Source organism: Protopterus annectens, chromosome 9.part0 (assembly GCF_019279795.1).
Source record: "Protopterus annectens isolate FY-2018-M chromosome 9.part0, PAN1.0, whole genome shotgun sequence".
Lineage (NCBI taxonomy): Eukaryota > Metazoa > Chordata > Ceratodontiformes > Protopteridae > Protopterus > Protopterus annectens.
Genome location: NC_056743.1, coordinates 1,733,216,671 through 1,733,239,677, shown reverse-complemented (window position 1 = coordinate 1,733,239,677; position 23,007 = coordinate 1,733,216,671).

Genomic DNA, 23,007 nt, shown 5'->3' with positions numbered 1-23,007 from the left:
GGTGTTAATTACTCATTTGTACTCCAATTACCATGCTGCAGCATTTCCTTATTGTCTTCCCGGATCCTTCCTGTTTCAGCTGTGGTGTGCGCCACACACATCCATTTACCAGGTATTGTGCATGTTTTCATCCACGTTCACATGAATTTTTGGTTACCTTGTGTGCTCTCAGCTAAGCAAAGCTATGGCTACTTCCACACCCCTATCCTGCGGCTTTGCTTAGCAACATATAACATGGATTAACAATTATACAATGTGCTTACAGATACGGTGGTGCGCCCCTCTCTTGATGTCATGTTTACCTCCAGGCCCCTCCTAGGTGTTGTAATGCTACGCTGTGTGGTACATCCTTACACCGGCGGGACGTTTGCGATTCAGTATTACTTGACTCATTTGCATGGCATTGACTGCTAATTCCTAGTTACCTCACGGAACACTGTCACAGACCCTTAGCAACCCTTGCACCATGGTTATGGTGTAGCATGCGTGCCATTGACTATTATGGGGATATCATGAATTGCATTACATTACAGTTTTATGATATCTAAATATATTTTCATTATGATCCCATTTGCGCACCGATGCACTGTGCTTTTAATTTGCGTTGGTGTGGCCATGAAATTAAATGTTATTTGTTGTGCTTGTTGTTTTATGTCATTGGCTATATATTTAGCCATTGGCATATATTAACATTATAATACGTAAGTTTGGTCCACTTTCATGTCTCCGATTTTATGTTTGACAACATGTAAACCGTTTTTTTTTGGTTTACATTTCTACATGCTTATGCTATGCCTGCACAACTTCATGAGTCGCTATATACCTCCTTTGCATGCTACACTGCTATGCATGGGGAATTAGCATACATGCACCCGGAGCTGCGCAGCTCTGGCGTACACTGGTAGTGCACATGGAAACAGCTCTTACCTAAATCACTCGGCAGCCATATTTGGCACAAGATCGCCGACACTACTGGGGTGCATGCACAAGCTTCATGAATCCCGGGGTGTGTCTATGCAGACTTTCTGTGTCTGTACTCCACTACTTTTGAAATCCACAGGAAAGAACAACATGGAGTTTACATGGTTGCTTTATAACTTGCTGAAGAGCTCCACCAGATTGGTTGATTAGCATGCATTTCAGCTACTTATGCTATAATTTACGTCTCTGAAACACTGCCTACACAGATTAAATCTATTAATGATCTACTGCATTATAAGAAGGCAAATGTGTAGCTACTCAAACTGATGGTGAGGATACTTGCTACATGTTCAGAAAAGCAAAATATTTCCAAAGCTATCTTTAGAGGAGTACTGAACTCCAGCAGGTATGGTCTTATTTTGTTACCTACATAATGTATATGTTGGACTATATTAATGAATAATGTGAAAAAAGCCTTTCCCACCATTATCTGTATGCATTAGTTAGACGTGTACTGATGGCATGACCATGTTTATCAAGTCATTTCAGAGGTACAAATGATTGACAAACCATGGAAATAGTAAGCGGTGTGATACATATGTACAAATGTTTCAGGAAAGGGTCCTTTGAATGCATGTTTAGCCTTTCAAATGTGTTTTATGTGCAAAATGGTTCATGTGCCTTTTCTTTTGTGGGTGGGGGAGGAAAGATAAGTTACTGTTATGTTACAAACTAGAATGGTCTGTTCTTTGGGGGGAGCACAGTTGAGTTACTGTTATGGCACAAACTAAAATGGACTGTTCTTTAGGGGGGTAAAGTTGAGTTACTGTTATGTCACAAACTAGAATGGGCTGTTCTTTAGGGGGCAGCACAGTTGAGTTACTGTTATGTCACAAACTAGAATGGACTGTTCTTTAGGGGGGTAAAGTTGAGTTACTGTTATGTCACAAACTAGAATGGACTGTTCTTTAGGGGGTAAAGTTGAGTTACTGTTATGTCACAAACTAGAATGGACTGTTCTTTAGGGGGAGCACAGTTGAGTTACTGTTATATGACAAACTAGAATGGACTGTTCTTTAGGGGGGAGCACAGTTGAGTTACTATGTCACAAACTAGAATGGACTGTTCTTTAGGGGGGAGCACAGTTGAGTTACTGTTATGTCACAAACTAGAATGGACTGTTCTTTAGGGGGGAGCACAGTTGAGTTACTGTTATGGCACAAACTAGAATGGACTGTTCTTTAGGGGGGAGCACAGTTGAGTTACTGTTATGGCACAAACTAGAATGGACTGTTCTTTAGGGGGAGCACAGTTGAGTTACTGTTATGGTACAAACTAGAATGGACTGTTCTTTAGGGGGGAGCACAGTTGAGTTACTGTTATATGACAAACTAGAATGGACTGTTCTTTAGGGGGGAGCACAGTTGAGTTACTATGTCACAAACTAGAATGGACTGTTCTTTAGGGGGGAGCACAGTTGAGTTACTGTTATGTCACAAACTAGAATGGACTGTTCTTTAGGGGGGAGCACAGTTGAGTTACTGTTATGGCACAAACTAGAATGGACTCTTCTTTAGGGGGGAGCACAGTTGAGTTACTGTTATGGCACAAACTAGAATGGACTGTTCTTTAGGGGGAGCACAGTTGAGTTACTGTTATGGTACAAACTAGAATGGACTGTTCTTTAGGGGGGAGCACAGTTGAGTTACTGTTATATCACAAACTAGAATGGACTGTTCTTTAGGGGGGAGCACAGTTGAGTTACTATGTCACAAACTAGAATGGACTGTTCTTTAGGGGGGAGCACAGTTGAGTTACTGTTATGTCACAAACTAGAATGGACTGTTCTTTAGGGGGGAGCACAGTTGAGTTACTGTTATGGCACAAACTAGAATGGACTGTTCTTTGGGGGGGAGCACAGTTGAGTTACTGTTATGGCACAAACAAGAATGGACTGTTCTTTGGTGGGGAGCACAGTTGAGTTACTGTTATGTCACAAACTAGAATGGACTGTTCTTTAAAGGGGAGCACATTTAAGTTACTGTTATGTCACAAACTAGAATGGACTGTTCTTTAGGGGGGAGCACAGTTGAGTTACTGTTATGGCACAAACTAGAATGGGCTGTTCTTTACTGAGTTGCTGTTATGGCACAAACTAGAATGGACTGTTCTTTAGGGGGGAGCACAGTTGAGTTACTGTTATATCACAAACTAGAATGGACTGTTCTTTAAGGGGGAGCACAGTTGAGTTACTATGTCACAAACTAGAATGGACTGTTCTTTAGGGGGGAGCACAGTTGAGTTACTGTTATGTCACAAACTAGAATGGACTGTTCTTTAGGGGGGAGCACAGTTGAGTTACTGTTATGGCACAAACTAGAATGGACTGTTCTTTGGGGGGGGGGCACAGTTGAGTTACTGTTTTGGCACAAACTAGAATGGACTGTTCTTTAAAGGGGAGCACATTTAAGTTACTGTTATGTCACAAACTAGAATGGACTGTTCTTTAGGGGGGAGCACAGTTGAGTTACTGTTATGGCACAAACTAGAATGGGCTGTTCTTTAGTGGGGAGCACAGCTCAGTTGCTGTTATGGCACAAACTAGAATGGATTGTTCTTTAGGGGGGAGCACAGTTGAGTTACTGTTATGGCACAAACAAGTATATGTTGCTCTTGTTACTCTCCTTGTTTTGCATCCTGCCTGTTACTAGTATTTCACATCTGTAGAATGTTTTACGTTTTACCAGTGGGTACGGCTGACTGCCTATCTTAACTGTTTTATCTGGTAATGGTTCCTTTGTAGTTATGTGATACTTACATGTATTATCATTCTGTTGTCTTTTATGACTGAAAATGTCATTGATCTGCAGAGCCCGCCTCTTCAATGAGGCTGAGAATACAATAATTGTTGATGTGCTCCATCAACATGGTGCTTTTCTTCTCAGAAGGGCTCGTCCCAATACGACAGGGAGGCTTAGACTATGTTAGCAGATTGCTGCAAAGATAATTTCCTTGGGCATCCATGGCTGGACTGATAAGCAGGTGCACCACAGGACCAGTGACATGATAACTTCTGCACAGAGATGTGCAGCTGCTGTTGCCCAAGACCAGAGGATAACCATGGGTGGGCCTGCTGCACAGCCATCTCTCACCCCAATGAGGAATTCCTGGCAAATCTTCTACAACAGGACAACTCACAGCAGAGTAGCCCACAACATGTGATTGATATGAGCACAACTCCTGAGTCCCAGGAAGAGCTTCCAGGTAGGCTTTGTTATGACCAGTTGAATACTGGTCAACTGACTGTAAAACAATTGAAATAGGTCTGTATCACATGTATTTTTGGGGGGGAATTGAAGACTGGTAGAGTGATAAGCTCAAGTTTGGAGTTGTCAGACACACTGTATTTGTTGAACTTACGATTCATCCAGATTGAGAGGAGTGCATGTAGTATCCACTGTCCTACTGTGAAATGTGATGATGTTGGCCTTACCTTTTGCTTAACCTATTTCAGGACTGTCAGGAATCTAATGACATATGCCTCCTGTAGATGGTAAGCCAAATAAAGTTATTTCAGTATTGCAGACCAATTTATAGAAATATCATAATGAGTCATTTTAAGCCTGTTGTGTATGTTAGTGTACTGTCTGTAATAGTGGCAGTACTGTTGGTTTAGCATATATCGCACCATAGTAGTTCAGGTATTAATGTATGCCTGTGTTTCTCTCTTTTTATTACAGGTGATCGTGACATTGGGTGTGTGGGCTTTCTGCTACCTGATGTCAGTGTCTCATCAGACACTGATGATGATGGTGGTAAAACTGAGGCACAGTCAGGGGTGCAGAGGTTGAATCTGCCACAGAGGTTGACATCCAGCCACACACTACTTTTTCCCAGACACAGCCAGTAGGCCTATGTCTGCCCAGTCCACTGAGCCCACAGATATAGGACAGATGGAGGGTGATAACATTGAGCAGGGAAGTGTGGCTTCATTGTCTGTTGAGTCTGGCTGTAGCCAAAGTCTTGGCAAGGTGCCATGCAGGAGAGTTGATAGGGGTGCTCAGAGAGGGCCTGCTATCCCTCCTCCACCTGTTGCAGGTGTCTTTTCCTATGTCACTCAATGTATGTTTAGGACCATCATGGAGGCACAGGCATGTTCAGAAAGGCATTCCAGGTAAATGCTCAGGGTTGTGGATGTGGTGTATTCTCATATGCATGACTGTCTCTACTGTGTTACTGATTGTCTGGATCAGATGAATGACACGCTGGAACGACGGGTGTCTGTGATGGACCAAGAGATGTCTGTCATGTTGGTAGGGGAATGGTGTCCTCATGGATATAGGTCAACCACAATATCTGCTGATAGCCAATGTGGCCATGCTCGATCATGCTCCCATAGTAGCAGTGCTTCTACTTGTTCATCGGTGAGTGCACTGTCCACATCAAGATGTGGCAGGCCATGGGGTCATGGTCCTGAGCATTCCTGTGAAGGGAGCACATCCAGCAAACATTGGTCATGCTCAGGTAGCATCATTGCATCTGACCTTGGGCATGAAGGTGCCAGTGCAACTCCTAGCAGAGCCACAACCATGATGAATTGCCATCTCTACCATGCACAGCTTACACCTATCCAACATACCACAATGTTGAGCTAGCACTTAGCTTGGCTGTGTTCAGTCAGACTCTCACACTCTCGTTTCACATGGAGGATCCCTACAAACACACACACACACACACACACACACACACACACACACACACACACACACACAGCTTGCCTGCTTCCCTTTTTCCCTCACACACACACTCACTGAATGACATTTTGCGTCAGCCTGGTTTTCTGCTCCCCTCAGCCCCCTGTGCAAGTGATGATAACTGTGCCATATCCCTGTTTTCTCACTTTTGGATTCAGAGATACAAAAGCTTTGTGTCTGATGCACTGGGTACATAGCTACATTAGTGCCTGGTATATCTGCATTTGTGTTGCTGAACTGATAATTGCACCTGTCAGTTATATTTACTTTGCCAAATTATTCGATGGATAGCATCATGTCAGTACTTTCTAGTGTGTTCTCTTGTAAGGGTGGTGAATTCAGGAACTGAGATATGTGTCATTACTTTATAACCTTCCTCTTCAATGTTTTCCAGTACATACATATGATGCACATCATAAGACACACCATCACATTCAGATCTTAGGACTGTATGACATCATTGTAGTCAAACTCATCAGAACACTAATACAGTATAATGCTCTCTTTTTCATGAACCTCATCAGACACATGCAGCAGCTGGACAGACCACAGGGCTTTCTCATCAAGATAATACAGGGCCTACTAACCATGACATGATGTATGTGGGCAGATTAAAAGATATGTTACTGTCATCTTATTGAAAATGGAGTTCTATGAATGAGGTTAGTTTACCTCATTTGTAGTAGGAGACATGTGACTTGTTTTGTTTTTTTTATTGGTCAGTTTGTATTTTATGTAATTAAGCACTTTCTTTGATGTTTTATGGTCTGAAGAAGTGGCTATTAGCAGTGAAAGCACCTGCCTTCTTTTATTGGCTTTTATTGTTTTTATATTAAAAGTTTTGTACATTCCAGCCGTGGTGGTTGAGTTTGTTTTATGCTGTTCACATCCTTGATAATGGAACCATGAGCTATGCAATTGGCAAGAATAACTCCAGTTGTATGGGTTTGGAGAGAAAACTGAAATGCACTCTTTTTTCCCCTAAGTAAATAGAAGTGGAAGGGGCTACAGGAAGCTTTGTTTAGGCCTTGATGATAGTCACTGTGGGCTTGCTGTAATCAAAATAATAAATAACAGGAATGCAAACTTACCTCACTGTTAAAGGCATTGGCATTAAAGGACTTGAATATAAACTTCCTTGTCTTCTTCTGAACCAGCCTTCTGAGCTGAGGAACATAATGGAACTCATAAATAAAGACATAGGGAACTTGCAGACTTTGTATCCAACCCAGTTTGGCTTTGTCAAAGGCAGATCATGCCTTTTAAACTTGGTTGACTTTTTGAGACAGTCACCAAGGCCATTGATGAGGAAAGGCAGTCCATACAGCCTACCTTGACCTGGCAAAGGCCTTGACACAATATCCCACTCAGGTATCATCGCAAAACTCATCAGCTTGAATGTAAACCCATACATCACAAGATGGGTTGCAAACTGGCTAAGTGTCAGAACCCACAGGGTCAGAGTTGCTGGAGCCATGTCAGACTCAAAGCCTGTCACAAGTGGTGTCCCACAGGGATCAGTCCTGGGTCCACTCTTGTTTGGCATCTACTTTTCTGAAGTACAAGCAAACACAGGAGGGTTATGGCTGACAAAGTTTGCAGATGACTGCAAACTGGGCGCCATAGTCGAAAACACATCTGACACAGATATCCTTCAGAAAGGCCTCACAGAAACGGATAACTGGTGCCAGAGCCATGGCTTAAAGTTAAATGCCAAGAAATGCATAGTCATACCCTTCGGGAAAAACAAGGTTACCCTAGCTACCATATAGGTGGCAATCCACTGAGCACAGAAGAAGTCATCAGGGATCTGGGGACCCAGGTTGACAGTAGCCTTTCGTTTGACACTCATGTTGCTAAAGTAGTTAGGAAAACCTTCTACATTGCCCACCTGATCATGAAGGGATTCACATCTAGATCAAGGGAGGTCATCGTCCCCTGTACTCATCACTCATTAGACCTATGATTGAGTACAATGCCCCATTCGGAATGTATCTGACCCGACACCTGCAGCAGCTGGAAAGGCCCCAAAAGTTCCTCACCAAAAGGATAAAGGGTCTCAAAAATATGTCTTATGCTGCCCGACTGAAAGAACTCCAGCTCTATTCAGTCTCATACCACTTGCTCAGAGGTGACCTGTGCCTGACATATAAGGTCATGTCAAACCCTGATTTGATGAATATGCTTCACCTCAAAAAATCTAGATCCCTCAGAACCACAAAGGCGGGAGACTTAAACCTTGACACGGTTATTAATAGAACGTGCTGGAGGGACAGATTCATCACCCAGAGACTCCCTATGCTGTGGAACAAAATCCCGGTACATGTGAGGCAGAGCACCTCGCTGGCCTTGTTCAAGAGGAATCTTGACCAATGGATGGGGGATCGCAGATATACCCCAGGGATTACTTCAGTGTCACTGCTTGACAGAGGCACAGCAAAATAATAGGCATAGTTTTATTCAAACTAAAGGGGTGGCGAAAGCCAAATAACTATGGGCTAGGCTTATAAATGCCCTTGGGCAGATAGCCTAGTACGAACCTATGAACCTATGAACCTAAAGGCATTCCAGGTAAATGCTCAGGGTTGTGGATGTGGTGCAGTCTCATATGCATGACTGTCTCTACTGTGTTACTGATTGCCTGGATCAGATGAATGACACGCTGGAACGACGGGTGTCTGTGATGGACCAAGAGATGTCTGTCATGTTGGTAGGGGAATGGTGTCCTCATGGATATAGGTCAACCACAATATCTGCTGATAGCCAATGTGGCCATGCTCGATCATGCTCCCATAGTAGCAGTGCTTCTACTTGTTCATCGGTGAGTGTACTGTCCACATCAAGATGTGGCAGGCCATGGGGTCATGGTCCTGAGCATTCCTGTGAAGGGAGCACATCCAGCAAACATTGGTCATGCTCAGGTAGCATCATTGCATCTGACCTTGGGCATGAAGGTGCCAGTGCAACTCCTGGCAGAGCCACAACCATGATGAATTGCCATCTCTACCATGCACAGCTTACACCTATCCAACATACCACAATGTTGAGCTAGCACTTAGCTTGGCTGTGTTCAGTCAGACTCTCACACTCTCGTTTCACATGGAGGATCCCTACACACACACACACACACACACACACACACACACACACACACACACACACACACACACACACACACACACAGCTTGCCTGCTTCCCTTTTTCCCTCACACACACACTGAATGACATTTTGTGTCAGCCTGGTTTCCTGCTCCCCCCAGCACCCTGTGCAAGTGATGATAACTGTGCCATATCCCTCTTTTCTCACTTTTGGATTCAGAGATACAAAAGCATTGTGTCTGATGCACTGGGTACATAGCTACATTAGTGCCTGGTATATCTGCATTTGTGTTGCTGAACTGATAATTGCACCTGTCAGTTATATTTACTTTGCCAAATTATTCGATGGATAGCATCATGTCAGTACTTTCTAGTGTGTTCTCTTGTAAGGGTTGTGAATTCAGGAACTGAGATATGTGTCATTACTTTATAACCTTCCTCTTCAATGTTTTCCAGTACATACATATGATGCACATCATAAGACACACCATCACATTCAGATCTTAGGACTGTATGACATCATTGTAGTCAAACTCATCAGAACACTAATACAGTATAATGCTCTCTTTTTCATGAACCTCATCAGACACATGCAGCAGCTGGACAGACCACAGGGCTTTCTCATCAAGATAATACAGGGCCTACTATCCATGACATGATGTATGTGGGCAGATTAAAAGATATGTTACTGTCATCTTATTGAAAATGGAGTTCTATGAATGAGGTCAGGTTACCTCATTTGTAGTAGGAGACATGTGACTTGTTTTGTTTTTTTATTGGTCAGTTTGTATTTTATGTAATTAAGCACTTTCTTTGATGTTTTATGGTCTGAAGAAGTGGCTATTAGCAGTGAAAGCACCTGCCTTCTTTTATTGGCTTTTATTGTTTTTATATTAAAAGTTTTGTACATTCCAGCCGTGGTGGTTGAGTTTGTTTTATGCTGTTCACATCCTTGGTACTGGAACCATAAGCTGTGCACCTGGCAAGAATAACTTAATTTGTATGAGTTTTGAAGAGAAAACTGAAATACACTCTTTTTTTCCTGAGTAAATAGAAACAGACGAGGCAACAGGAAGCTTTGTTTAGGCTTTGATGACAGTCACTATAGACTTGCTGAAATCCAAATAATAAAGAACAGAGGTATAGGCTTACATCACTGTCAAAGGCTTTGACATTAAAGGATTTGAATGTAAACTTCCTTGTCTTCTTCTGAACCAGTCATGGTGCTCAGGCTTTATAATTTGGAGGTTAATCACAACTGAGAAGTCTTCTTCTACAATTTGAATTTGACTGTTTCATCAGCAGGTTCCATAGCTTTCTGTCAGATCTTAGCAAAATGAAAAGAAGAATCAGCAAGAAATCTTGAGCTGACAGGTGACGTGTTTTTTTTTTTTTGTGTAAAGAATAACTTACCTTGCAGTATTTTAAAAGGTAGGCCTTGAGGCTGAAGAAGGACCCAGTTCAGCAGGATCCATCCCTCTGTTTTTCTCTCAAGGTGCAGCCACAATAAATCCTGAATGTACCATATAGTGGAAGATGAAAACTGTTTGCAAACAGGATACCCATTTTTGTGATGTCCCTCTCCCAAAAGAATGACATACTTTTCATGGGAAGCTAGAGAAGAAATGTTCTTCCCATAAAGACAGTTATGAAAAGCACACACTATTTTGAGTAGCAGAATACCACTGAAAGAACAGTAATGAGATAGAGAGAGAGTGTGTAAGAGAGAGTACACTCCCACCTTAAAGCAAAATAAAAGTAGAAGATTGGTTATCAGTGAGTTTTATTTTTAACACAAAATTTAAAAACTGATAAGGTGTACCTAGACCCAAAAATCCAAAAGATTTCCACATATCCCTGTTTTGCTGGAATTCTATCTGGAAATGGCTTTACAATTTGTTTATGTTTGTGAAGTTCTGAGTTTTCAATAAAATCTCTGCAATTAAAAAATCAGAAGTATTTCTGATAAAATAAATGAATTAGAAATTCAGAAAATTGACCAAGAAAGCATAAATAAAGATAGGAGCTGAATTCTATCAGCATGACCATAAGTACTCATAGCTAACTAACTAACTAACTAACTAACTAACTAACTAACTAACTAACTAACTAACTAACTAACTAACCAACTAACCAACTAAATTAACAGCTTCCCAAATCCACATCAAGTTGCATCAAAACATATTTTCCCTCTGTTTCTTTCTCTCTTTCATTTAGCTTAACCACAACTGGTATATTATAATTTATGCACACAAAAGCCATACGTTCTGACATGCCATCTTATTGTCTTGGTAGTCCCTACATTTTTCATAAAATATCACTTCACTGTGAACTAAGCTTTATTGTAACTTCACATTTTTTTAATCAAACATATTTTTTCTCAGATATTGCATGTTTAGACAGGCTAACAAATTACAAATTAAAACTTCTTGTTTTCTTTCTCTGGATTTAAGTAATCTTCCTACATATCTTTTGTACTGTGATTTATTTTCTCATTCAGTGTCAGACCAATCTCTGGAGTTGCTATCTTGTCAGGCTCTCATTTGCATCTCTTTCTCTTTTTGTTGATTAAGAACAAACAAACAAAAAAATTCTAACTTTTGTACTGCATGTTATGCACATTATTGTAATGTTTATGTAAACTTCATTCTCAGGCCTTTTGTACATTTTTAATGTTCTCGTGTAAAGCACATTATTGTAATGTTTGCATAAAATGTCATTGTCAGATGTTTTTCTTTTTTGCAGTTTTGTAATAATTGTCTAATATCTCCTCGGGTCTCCACTGAAAACAGGCCACTGGCTCAGTTGGACTAACCCAGTTAACAAATGACAAATAAATAAATGGACCTGACTGCAATGAAACATGCAGGGAGAGAGTCTTCAAATTTATGGCAGGTCAAAACATGACTTTATAAAGTTTTATTCTGTCTTTCTCTTTCAACCCACCCCTAGTACATCCCCCCACACACACACACACACTCGCGCGAGAACACACATGCATACATTCTCTGTCTGCAGTATAATTTTCATACTGTCAGAGTTGCAAACTGACATTTATCAACTGTCTCATTTTAGCCAATAAGAATGGTGTACTTCATTTCCTAGTCATAAGTGGATATTTAAGCACTGTATCTAACATCAGTAACGTAATAAATCCTGAGGAAGGACTTAGCTAGTCCAAAAGCTCAAGTAATTGCAAAAGCTACACTGGTCAAATTTGCGCCTTAATGTTTTACTGAATCTCTCTGTAAAATTCATCAGTCTTGGTACACTGACATTTGCCACTGTTTAATCTGAAAGCATTGGTGCAACTGAATCCTAAACCTTGATATAAAAGATGTACCTTGGTTGGCAACTAACACTTTAGGAATACTCACTTTCTCTAGAGAATAATAGCAGTGAATTTCTGGCAGTAGATTTAGCATTACCATTATATAATGGTAGAGATTCTGATAGTTTTGTAGCATGGTCTACTATGAATATAATATACTGATAACTATTGATAGATCTTACTAATTGCCCAACAATATCCATAGCAGTATGTTCACATGACATATCTATAAGAGACAGAATAAACAGAGGATATCTAAACCCAGGTTGTAGAAGTGCTTTCTGGCATTCAAGACAGGATAAACAGATTTTTTTTCTATTTCTTGTATATCATGATCAATATTTCTGGCTAATACCCAAGCTACATGGGCACCATACAAGTACATCCAACTTTTTTAAGTGCTTTCATCTCAGTTAATATGAGACTTCTTCAGAGTGCAGTTCATTAAACAAAGAAGCATTTTAAAAGTTTCTTCTTACTCACATGTCACCTTTTGTCCAATCAAAACACAGTAGCAATAAAAGAGTGAAGGAAACAATAAAATCAGTTAAAAAGACAGTAAATACATGGACCCAAACAGCAACCTTATACTACTACAAAACCAGACCATTATTGAATATCATACTCTCATAAAAATCCCAAAGACTTTAATTTTAGAACACAATTATTGGAAATCACCCATTTAAACCAGAAGCTGCCATTGCACTGGTTTTGATTTGACAATAAAACTCCTGAAATTCTAGCCATAAATCAGGAGCACACCTCTAGGAGTTACAATTCATTTTTCAATGCCAAAAGATAAAAAAACAGGGTGTTATATCAAATGCTTCATTAATGCATTGTTGGAATTTAATCTGCTTGTATTGTATATGTGTTTATATATTCTTTTCCTAAAACACCCAGATGTATTCCATATATGAAAACAGTGCACTTTTTACACAAAGCAACATATACAATCTATTTTGTTCCAGAATGCACATTATGTTAGGTTGCATCAAAATGTCTCTTAATTGTATGTAGCTAGCTTCCAACAAATGTTTACAACAATTGCAGCTGTCACATTTAGATGTACCCCACCTAATTTTAATTTCACCCTTCATAATAGGTCTAACCCATTCAAACATATTTTTTAAACAAATACCCTACCTGGCTATCAATGTAAGTGACTGTCCTAACTCATGTATTACTTCAAAATAATTAAAAATAGCACATTTTTTCACAATACATTTTTAATTGCCCAGTAATCAGCAATATAAGTTATTATAAAAGTAGAGGTTATAATGGACTGTGCTAAATCCATATATTTTTTTATTAAGTAAAGGATCTGCCTCCAATAATGTGTTATAAAATCCAATCTATTTTGTCATTGTTACTTCACTAATTATATTATTAATAAGACATTCCAGATATCCTGTCTTCATAAACATTCCCTTAATTTTTTTTGCATTCATCCAACAATTCATAAAATTCAGAAACCATCCCTGCTGCTGTAACCAACTGCCCCTTAACTACTGCTTTTTTTCTGGGAAAATGTATGGCATCTGTTAAAATGTAAAAATGGATTGGAATAAGTGGGCTTTCTAAAAATACTGGAGACAAACTTCTTGTTGTGAGCATGCCTTCTGCTTTCAATATCCAAATATTGCAGGAAATCATTTGAATAATAAGATGTTAATCTAAAAAAATGGGCTACTATTGCTGATATAATCAATAAATTAATTATGTATGCCGCATCTATCCAAAAATGCAAATAGTATCCAAGTATCTAATATAAGATCAAGAGTTGGCATATTCTGAATGAAACACATATTTATTTTCCCAAGAGGCCATTACAATATTTGCAAATAGGGGAACACACAACACTAAAATAGCCACACTCTCTCTTTGCCTATAATATGTATCTTCAACATATATAAAATTATTATTGAGTACCATTTCCATACAGGTCAGGTTGGTGTTAATTTCTATTCCTGTAAATTCACTATTTTCGACTATGAATTCCAAATGCCACTCTATTCCCAAATTATGAGGAATAATTGAAAATAGATTTTTTTACATCCACTGTTACAAAAATAATATCTTTTCTATATAAGCAATGTATTTTCAGCTTTTCCCGGTTAGGGGTCGCCACAGCGGAACTCCGGTCTGCTAATGATTGGCAGTGGATTTTTATGGGGCCGAGGTGCTAGCCCGATGCCCAACCTTCACAGAAGGCACACCTGCATGCAAACACACCTACCATCATGTCTTTATCGCTTATGTAGCCACAGGGAGGACTTGCAGACTCCGCACAGTAGGAACTCCAGCTGAGAATCGAGCATCTATATAAATGTTGTTTATCCTAGTCGAAAAATCCCAGGAGTCTTAGGATAAATAATTCACCTGATTTAAAATATCTTTAAGTTTCAAATGAATGAGCCCCTTAAATCAGGTGGTAGCCTGTTATATAATGCTGGGCCTAATCAGGATGAGGCACATTATCCAGTATCTTTGTTTTATGTAGAGGACTGCTTAATGTAACAGCTTTCAACTGAGTACTTTCTTGGGATTAAACCTGGTCTTGGTGGGTAGTTTCCATCTCAAAGTTATGAAATAGCTACTGTTTAGTATTTTGTGAATAAGAGTACCTAGCAAATGAATTGTTATTTCAGAGATGAGAAGTCATTTTAGATAAACTTTACAACAATGAATCACATAATTTATTTCATAATATTCCATTAATCCAACATGAAGGAATTTCTCTCCTAACCAATATACAAAATTACCTGACTATGCATAGAAGCTTAGTATAAACTGAAAATATGTATATCATGCACTAACATTAATAATGTTTTAAAACCAAAATACTAATGAATACAGCATTTATCTTATAATACTTATGTCACATACAGCATTCAATACCCCAAAATGCTACAGTGTTTGCCACCTGGTAACACCCTAATTTTATATTCCTATTCATCTAGACTATAATTTATGGGGTTACAGATTTTCAAGTTTTCCAGAAGTTGTTGTGTCTTTCGGCTTTTCCCGGTTAGGGGTTGCCACAGCGGAATTCCGTTCTGCTAATAATTGGCACTAGATTTTTACGTGCCGAGTGAGCAGCCCTGATGCACAACCTTTAACGAAGGTATGCCCATTCATGCATGTCTCCACACAGAAGATGCTCTAGCTGAGAATCGAACAGGAAAACATCTTACTGTGAGGCGACAATGCTACTGCAGCACTACCACTGCAAATACCAGTAAATCACAAATTTGGAATACCTAAGTATTGGAAAACACTCCCTGGTCTTCAATAAACTCTGTGTAGGTTTTGCACAAAGCCTACACAGAGTTTATGTGTTTGTGTAGCCAGCAGCAGTTCTAGTTATATATTCCAGCTGCACACCATATTTAAACATAAACAAGTAGTTTCATGGCTGGCAACAGTCTTGTTGGCCAGAAAACCATGTAAAGCAATAGAGATAGCAAGCCTGTGTACCTCAGAGCAAACTAGGTTAGTGGGATTAGACAGAATGCCACAATGATAACCAGGGTTTAACATTTAGCAATGTTTGTGGTCCAAACACAGTACAGGACAGTGCATGTAGTGTAAAGTATTGTGAAATCCAATTCCAGACATTCTGTAAAAAAGTTGTGTAAATGATCTGTAATGGCACATGGACTGCCATTTAAAATAAACAGTCAAGGGAAGTTTGTGTATTAAATAGGGACACACAGATGAATTGTAGGAATGAACACAGGGAAAGAGGATAGGTGAAACAACTTAATGTACAGCAGATGAGGGCATGTCAATGGAAGACAACTGTAGCAGGTGCACTAATCACATACCCATATGGTACAGCACGGACTGCACATTGAAAACGTATATTATGTGACTGTAACACAAGGTGAATTAACAATGGAGAAGATGCCTTTGTGAGATAAGCATTCTGACATGAACAATGCAGAGGACATCTATCAGGGATTTTATATACAATTGGGATTGGGTGCATATTGTGAAGCTGTGAAAACTGATTTGCCTAAATTTGATTGTAATGTCAGCAGAGGTTTCCATCAAGTGGGACACAGTTACAGGCTCATGGTCAACAATAAAAGAAGCATGCACAATGATGGACAATATCAGAATAATGCCACCAGTAAGCCCATGTCTGTGACACAATGTATGTGATTCTGAGTGATCACAGGTGGTTTTGCACAAACACTTTTGTACAACTATTATGACATGCCCACAAACTGTGTGTGATCAAACATACTATCCTGACACTGTAACATCTGCTGGAGGTGTAAGGAGGGACACTCCTATACCTGTATGCAACATTAGGATCACTACAGGCTAGTTGACTGGTGTGCATGGCAGATATATATATATGGCATAGTCCAGACTGCCACAAATGTAACCAATGCCATCAATGTTATCAAACAGCATGCACTGTGTGCATCACCAGAACAGGTATTATACATGCATTTGGTGTACCACCTTGATGGGTGTTCTGCACCATCAGATAGTAATGTTTATGCAACAAAAATAATATGTTGGGTATGTTCAATAAGATGTGTGACAGCTCTTTGTGGTAAAGATGGTGCACTTCAGTTACACATCACTGGAAGATGTGTAGGGAGGTACATGAAGAAGGTTGCATTGTACTCAGTTATTGGTGTGATGAAGGCTGTGAACTATGGAGGAATTATGGGCTTTTATGTGGATGTCCTTCACATGTTCAGTAGTTGTGCTACATACAAGGGAGAAGTCAGCACTGTGGCTACATGTTGGTGGACCTTCCAAATACCATCTACCCAAGGACACAGGTCACATACTACTTGGTCTGCTTATAAGCTGTGAGGTGTACATTAGCTATGGGCTGTGCATTTGTTTTCATAATGTAACAAATCCCCCCATGTTATTGTTTCATCACCTGTGTTGTCATGGCTGTGGCAGCAATCTGTGGTGTATGTTGATACTGTCTGTATTATACTAATATCACAGTTGGAGTCAATGATTGCCCACAGTCTGTAGTCCTTCAGACAGTTGTTTGGGCACAGGATGTGTATGTCATTTGTGATCTCTGTAACTTAAATAATGGGCAGGAAATGGACTAGCAGATAGCATGACATATAAGTAACTTCACACATTGCAACATATTTAGGTGCCACATATGTGATTCACTGGTCTACCCACTTGGTGATATAGGTGTTTATGGCCACATCTGACAGTACTGAGTGAATAACTCAGTGTGGATTGCTGTCAGATACCTTGGCCTGGTCAAGTTCCACAGGATGATAGTGTTGTCATCATGCTTACCCTCAATGACCTCTTTCAGGACAAATAACATATATAACAGACATGGAAGTAGCATTAACAACTCACACATGTCTGTTGCATGCAGCTGGGGTATTACTAGTGCCTATTTAGAGAAGATCCATGGTGACATGTTGGTCTACCTCACAAATGAAAAGAGTTAAGATGTGTCTATACATGCATGCATCAGGTGCTGTCTCACCCCAACTCAGATGGATGCATGTTGATGTACGCCCTTCTATGGGAACATAGTCCATGAGGAGTGCGTGTTGAAGTGTGTATTCAACCATGACAGGAAGGTATAAGTGCTGAGTCACTCTATAGGAGCTCTGCAATATGGTCACAGCCCATTGATTCTTCATGATAGGCCTGGATGAAGGTAATACAGTGCGTACTGCCTATCTTGATCTGGACTAGGGTTTTGACACAATCCCCTACGCAGGTATCATAGAAAGACTCTCCCAGCAGGGAGTAAGACTTGCAACACTAAATGGTTAACCAATTGGCTCACTGACAGAACACATACTGTGGAAGTTGGTGAATCAACCTCTACCAGTACAGATCTCACCATTGATGTACCCCAGGGATCTGTGATTAGCTCTTTACTGTTTGTAATATATTCCTTGACAGTCCAGGCTAAAGTATACAGCTTTGGCTTACCAGGTTTGCTGAGTCTTGCATATTGGGTGCAATTATTGAGTCCACTAATGATGATAACATACTACAGGAGGGGCTAACGCAGACAAATGATTGGTGCCAAAGTCACACAGTCTACAAATAAATGCAAAACTGTGTTTATTTTGGCTTTCTGCAAAGTGGAATTCCCAGCTAATTACAGCATTGACAATACTCCCACTATGCTGAAACCTAGTGGTGCAAGATATGGGAACACATATAAATAGCAGTCTGAACTTACACCACCAAGTGTCCACATTGGTATGGAAATATTAAGTTGTGTACCTCATAGGTCAGGCCATCATATTCAGATCTGAGGATTATATAACAGCACTGTACTCAAATGTCATCAGAAGACTAATATAGAAACCATAATCCTTGGTGATATAAATATTGATTGAAATTGCTGTCGCAGCAGCCACCCTACCACCCACATCAACCTATATGTTTTTTCTCAAACCATTACCTCCCCCACCAGGATAAGCAAACATTACAAGAAAGAAAGCACATTAGACTGGATTCTGATAAATAACCATCCTCAAATATATGAATCTGGAACCCTCCCTGATGACATAAGTGACCACTCACTTACCTACATCATCAGGCATAAAACCTATGCTCCTATTCCTACCACTGTTAAGAATATCAGATCCAAAAAGAACTTTAACCCTGATCTCTTCCAAAGGGAACTAAGAGCATGCAATTGGTCTCTCTTAAGATACCACTGGAAGAAGCTGTTCAATACTTTAATTCGAACTTCTTAGCCATCCTTGATCACCGTGCACCAACCCGTTCAATCATAATCAAGACCAAATCCACCCCATGGCTTTCTAAAGACACCAAACATAAAATCCATCTCAGAAATAAATACTGGGCCAAATGGAGAATGACTAAAAACCCTGTAGACCAAAAAAATTTCCGACAACTAAGAAATAACATCAAGAAAGCTATACTGTCAGATAAAAGAAACTACTACCTTCAATTTCAGAAGGCTAACCATAAAAACCCACAAAAATTCTGGGCATGCATTAACCAGTTACTACATCCACGTCAATCCATTACACCAAACCCACAAAACAAAGACCAGGAAAATCCCATGCATACTGGCAATGCCATCAATACCTTTTTCACTGATGATATCCAAATACTAGCCAGTCAGCTATCACATAATAACTTCACTTTGCCTACCTATAACAAAACCCCACCCTCTCCATTTCACCGCTAACCAGTCCCAACAACCCATATTCTTGCCCTAATCCAAAAACTGAAACCATGCTCTCCTTCAGCAGACCAACTACCTGCTGAATATCTACAGAAATCTGCCAAGTCGATTGCTTACCCCATCTCCATTCTGATCAATAGAAGTATTAGCAAAGGTCACATCCCTAGCATCTGGAACGTCTCTCATATCATCCCCCTTCATAAAGGTGGTAACTTCACCGAATTCTCCATCTACTGTCCCATAGCCCTTCTTTCTCCTTTGGCAAAGATCATGGAGAAATGCATCCATAGGCAATTGCTAGACCACCTAATCCAAAATAACCTACTTTCTAGCTGTCAACATGGTTTCAGACCTTCCCATAGCACTACCACTGCCCTCCTTTCCTTTACAGATTGTATTAACAAAAACTATAACTGTAGTATGTTTTCCTATTCACTATTTATCGATCTGTCCAAAGCATTCGACATGTTAAATCATCACATTCTTATTGATATCCTCAAATCCCTGTCCTTATATGCACTCTCAATTAAATGATTCCAATCCTACTTACATAAAAGACAACAGGCTGTGCTTTGGCACAACACTCTATCTACTCACATACCAGTTAAACTCAGTTTCTCCTGTTCTCCATATTTATCAATGACCTTCATTTAGCAATCCCCCATGCTACTTGCATACAATACGCAGATGACTCCACACTTACATGCTCAGCTACAACCACCTCTGAAATTCACTCCCTTACCCAAAAAGTATTTAACACAGTTGAACAATGGTTCACTCTCTGTTGTCTTCTCTTGAACCCCAAAAAAATAAAACTCCTCCTTTTCAATTCTACTCATAAGTCCTCTCCCACAGATTTTTCAGTTACATCCACTAGTGGTACCATTATATCACCTGACCCAACTACCAAGCTACTTGGTATTACCATTGACAACAACCTCAACTTTGACTTTCACATCAACAATACTATAAAATCTGTCAACAAAAAATGTCTCTCTCTTACGGAAGTAAACCTGTAAAAAAAGGTGGTGGCGTGGCCATTATCTACTCAAACATTCTTAACCTCTCACCATACCCTTCCCCAATTCCTGACTTACTCCCAGCTGAAATCATCATCCTTAACTGCCATCTGAATCCCCACAAAAACATGCAATTGCCTCTATCTACCTTCCTCCTGGTAACAATCTGCCCATTCTTGAAAACATCCTATCCTGGTTCGCCCACAACATACCATATGAGACACTTATCCTTGGTGATGTCAACATTGATTGGTCCAAACTTACAACTGACTCCCCCCAACTCAGTATCCACCTACACAGCTTCCACCAACTTATAACATCTCCCACTCACTTCCATAAAAATTCCACTTCCAGCTCCATCATAGACTGGATCCTTCCCAATTCCCCCCACGAATATCACAATCCCACCACCTTACCTGACTCCCTCAGTGATCATCTCCCTACCAACATCATAAGACACTACTCCCATATTCCTAAACCCCAGCTTATCAAAGACTGTCGAAAACTATCAACTTTCAATTCATCCCAATTTAACTCCATTCTCCACAACATAGATTGGTCCATCCTAAAACACCTCCCACTAAACGATGCTGTAAACACTTTCAATAGCATCTTCATGAATACTCTATACTCCTTAGCCCCTCTAGGAAGATCAGAGTAAAATCAAACCATTCTCCCTGGCTCTCCAAGGAGACTAGGTCCCTTATGAAACAAAGAGATTGTGCTTGGAAAACCTGGACTAAAACTAAACAACCACCTTTTCTTCAAAAATACAGGCAACTGAGGAACCTTGCAAAAAAACATACAACTAATGACAAAAAGTTATACTATAGCTCTGCTCAGCTTAACAACAAATCCAATCCTCGAACATTTTGGTCAACTCTCAACAACATCCTCTATCCGGGAAAGCACTCTAATCCCTCCCCATAGCCTAACTCTTCCTCTCAAGAAACAGCTACCCTCCTGAATAAACACTTTATCTCTTCCATCCAAAATATGGTAACCTCTAAGCGAAACTCTACTTCAACACTCACCTCCCCAAGTCCCACTAATGCAATTTTGTTTTCTTTTCAGCCAGTACCCATTGCTTACATCAAATCTCTACTACTCAAGCTAAAACCTTACTCTCCTTCCATTGACAATCTATCTCCTACATTCCTCAAACTTGCTGCTGACTCAATTGCCTATCCTATATCTATACTAATTAATCGATCTATTCTGGAATCAACTGTCCCCATCCTTTGGAAATCTTTCTTCACTATCCCTCTTCATAAAGGTGGAAACTTCACTGACCCCCTCAAACTACCGACCCATTGCCATTCTGCATTCTGTCCCCCCTCTCCAAGATATTAGAAAAATGTATTCACTCACAGCTTCTCAATCACCTCCTCGCATACCACTTACTTACCCCTACCCAATAGACAACAATAAACTCATTTCCTGTCTCTTCCTAGACCTCTCCAAAGCCTTCAATACTGTCTCCTCTACTACTATCCAAACTCACAAATCTTTACCTATCCCCCTCCGCACTTGCCTGGTTTAATAGTTACCTATCTGGCAGGGAACAATCTGTCAAATGGCTCTCATCCTCCTCACCTTTCCTTCCCATCTCCACTGGTGTTCCCTAAGGCTCCATCTTGGGACCCCTTTTGTTAAACATCTTCACCAATGGTCTTTACACCTCATGTAAAGAATCCTCCCTTATTCAGTATGCCGACGACTCCACACTTATATCCATCTCAAATAACATTCCTGAACTACACTCCCTGACCCAACAGGCCCTACTATCCACTGAACAATGGCTCTCTCACAACCTATTGATCCTAAATCCCAAAAAGACCAAACTCCTACTTTTCCTTCCCCATTCTTTTTCTCATCACAAAACCTCCTTTTTTATTACAACTTCTAACAATACAACTATCCAACCTGACACCCACACAAAACTCCTAGGGGTCATTATTGATGATGAACTCAAGTTCAACCTATACATACTCCAATGTATAAAAAAACAAACCAGAAACTAGGTCTGCTATATCGGAACAAAAAATTCCTAACCCCTGAATCTAGACTTACCCTGAGCCAGGCACTCCTCCTCCCCTCTCTCTTATACACCGCCCATGTTCTTACCAATATCCAGGCCTCCACTCTAAACAAACTCCAACAGACTTACCATAAAATAACCACATTCATTACTAATTCCCCATACAACTCACACCACTGCATTTCTTTAAACTCTCTTCAATGGCTTGAACTTCCCCAGTTTCTGCTATCTTATCAATTTCATATGCTACACTCTATTCTTTATAAACCCTCCTTCTGCCCATCCCTATCTTCCTTAGTCTCCATCTACATCCCATCCCGGACCCTCCGTACTTCTAACCAACAATTACTTGATATATACCACCCAAAAAGGTCAGTAGGCAAACTACTCTACAAACACTCCCTTGCCCATGCTTGGAACAGACTTCCCTTTGACTTACGTTCAATCTCCCACACCTCACACTTTAAAAATGAATTAAAAGCTTATTTTCTCAATTTCAGAACCAGTCCTTGCCATGACCCTACCTAGTCTTCCTTCCCTTTATGTACCTTCAAAAGGACCATACTTAGTACCTCATTACACCTCTCTCTCCAATGTGTCTACTATGCATTTGCATAATTTTATGCAAACTAAAAATGTTTATTGTT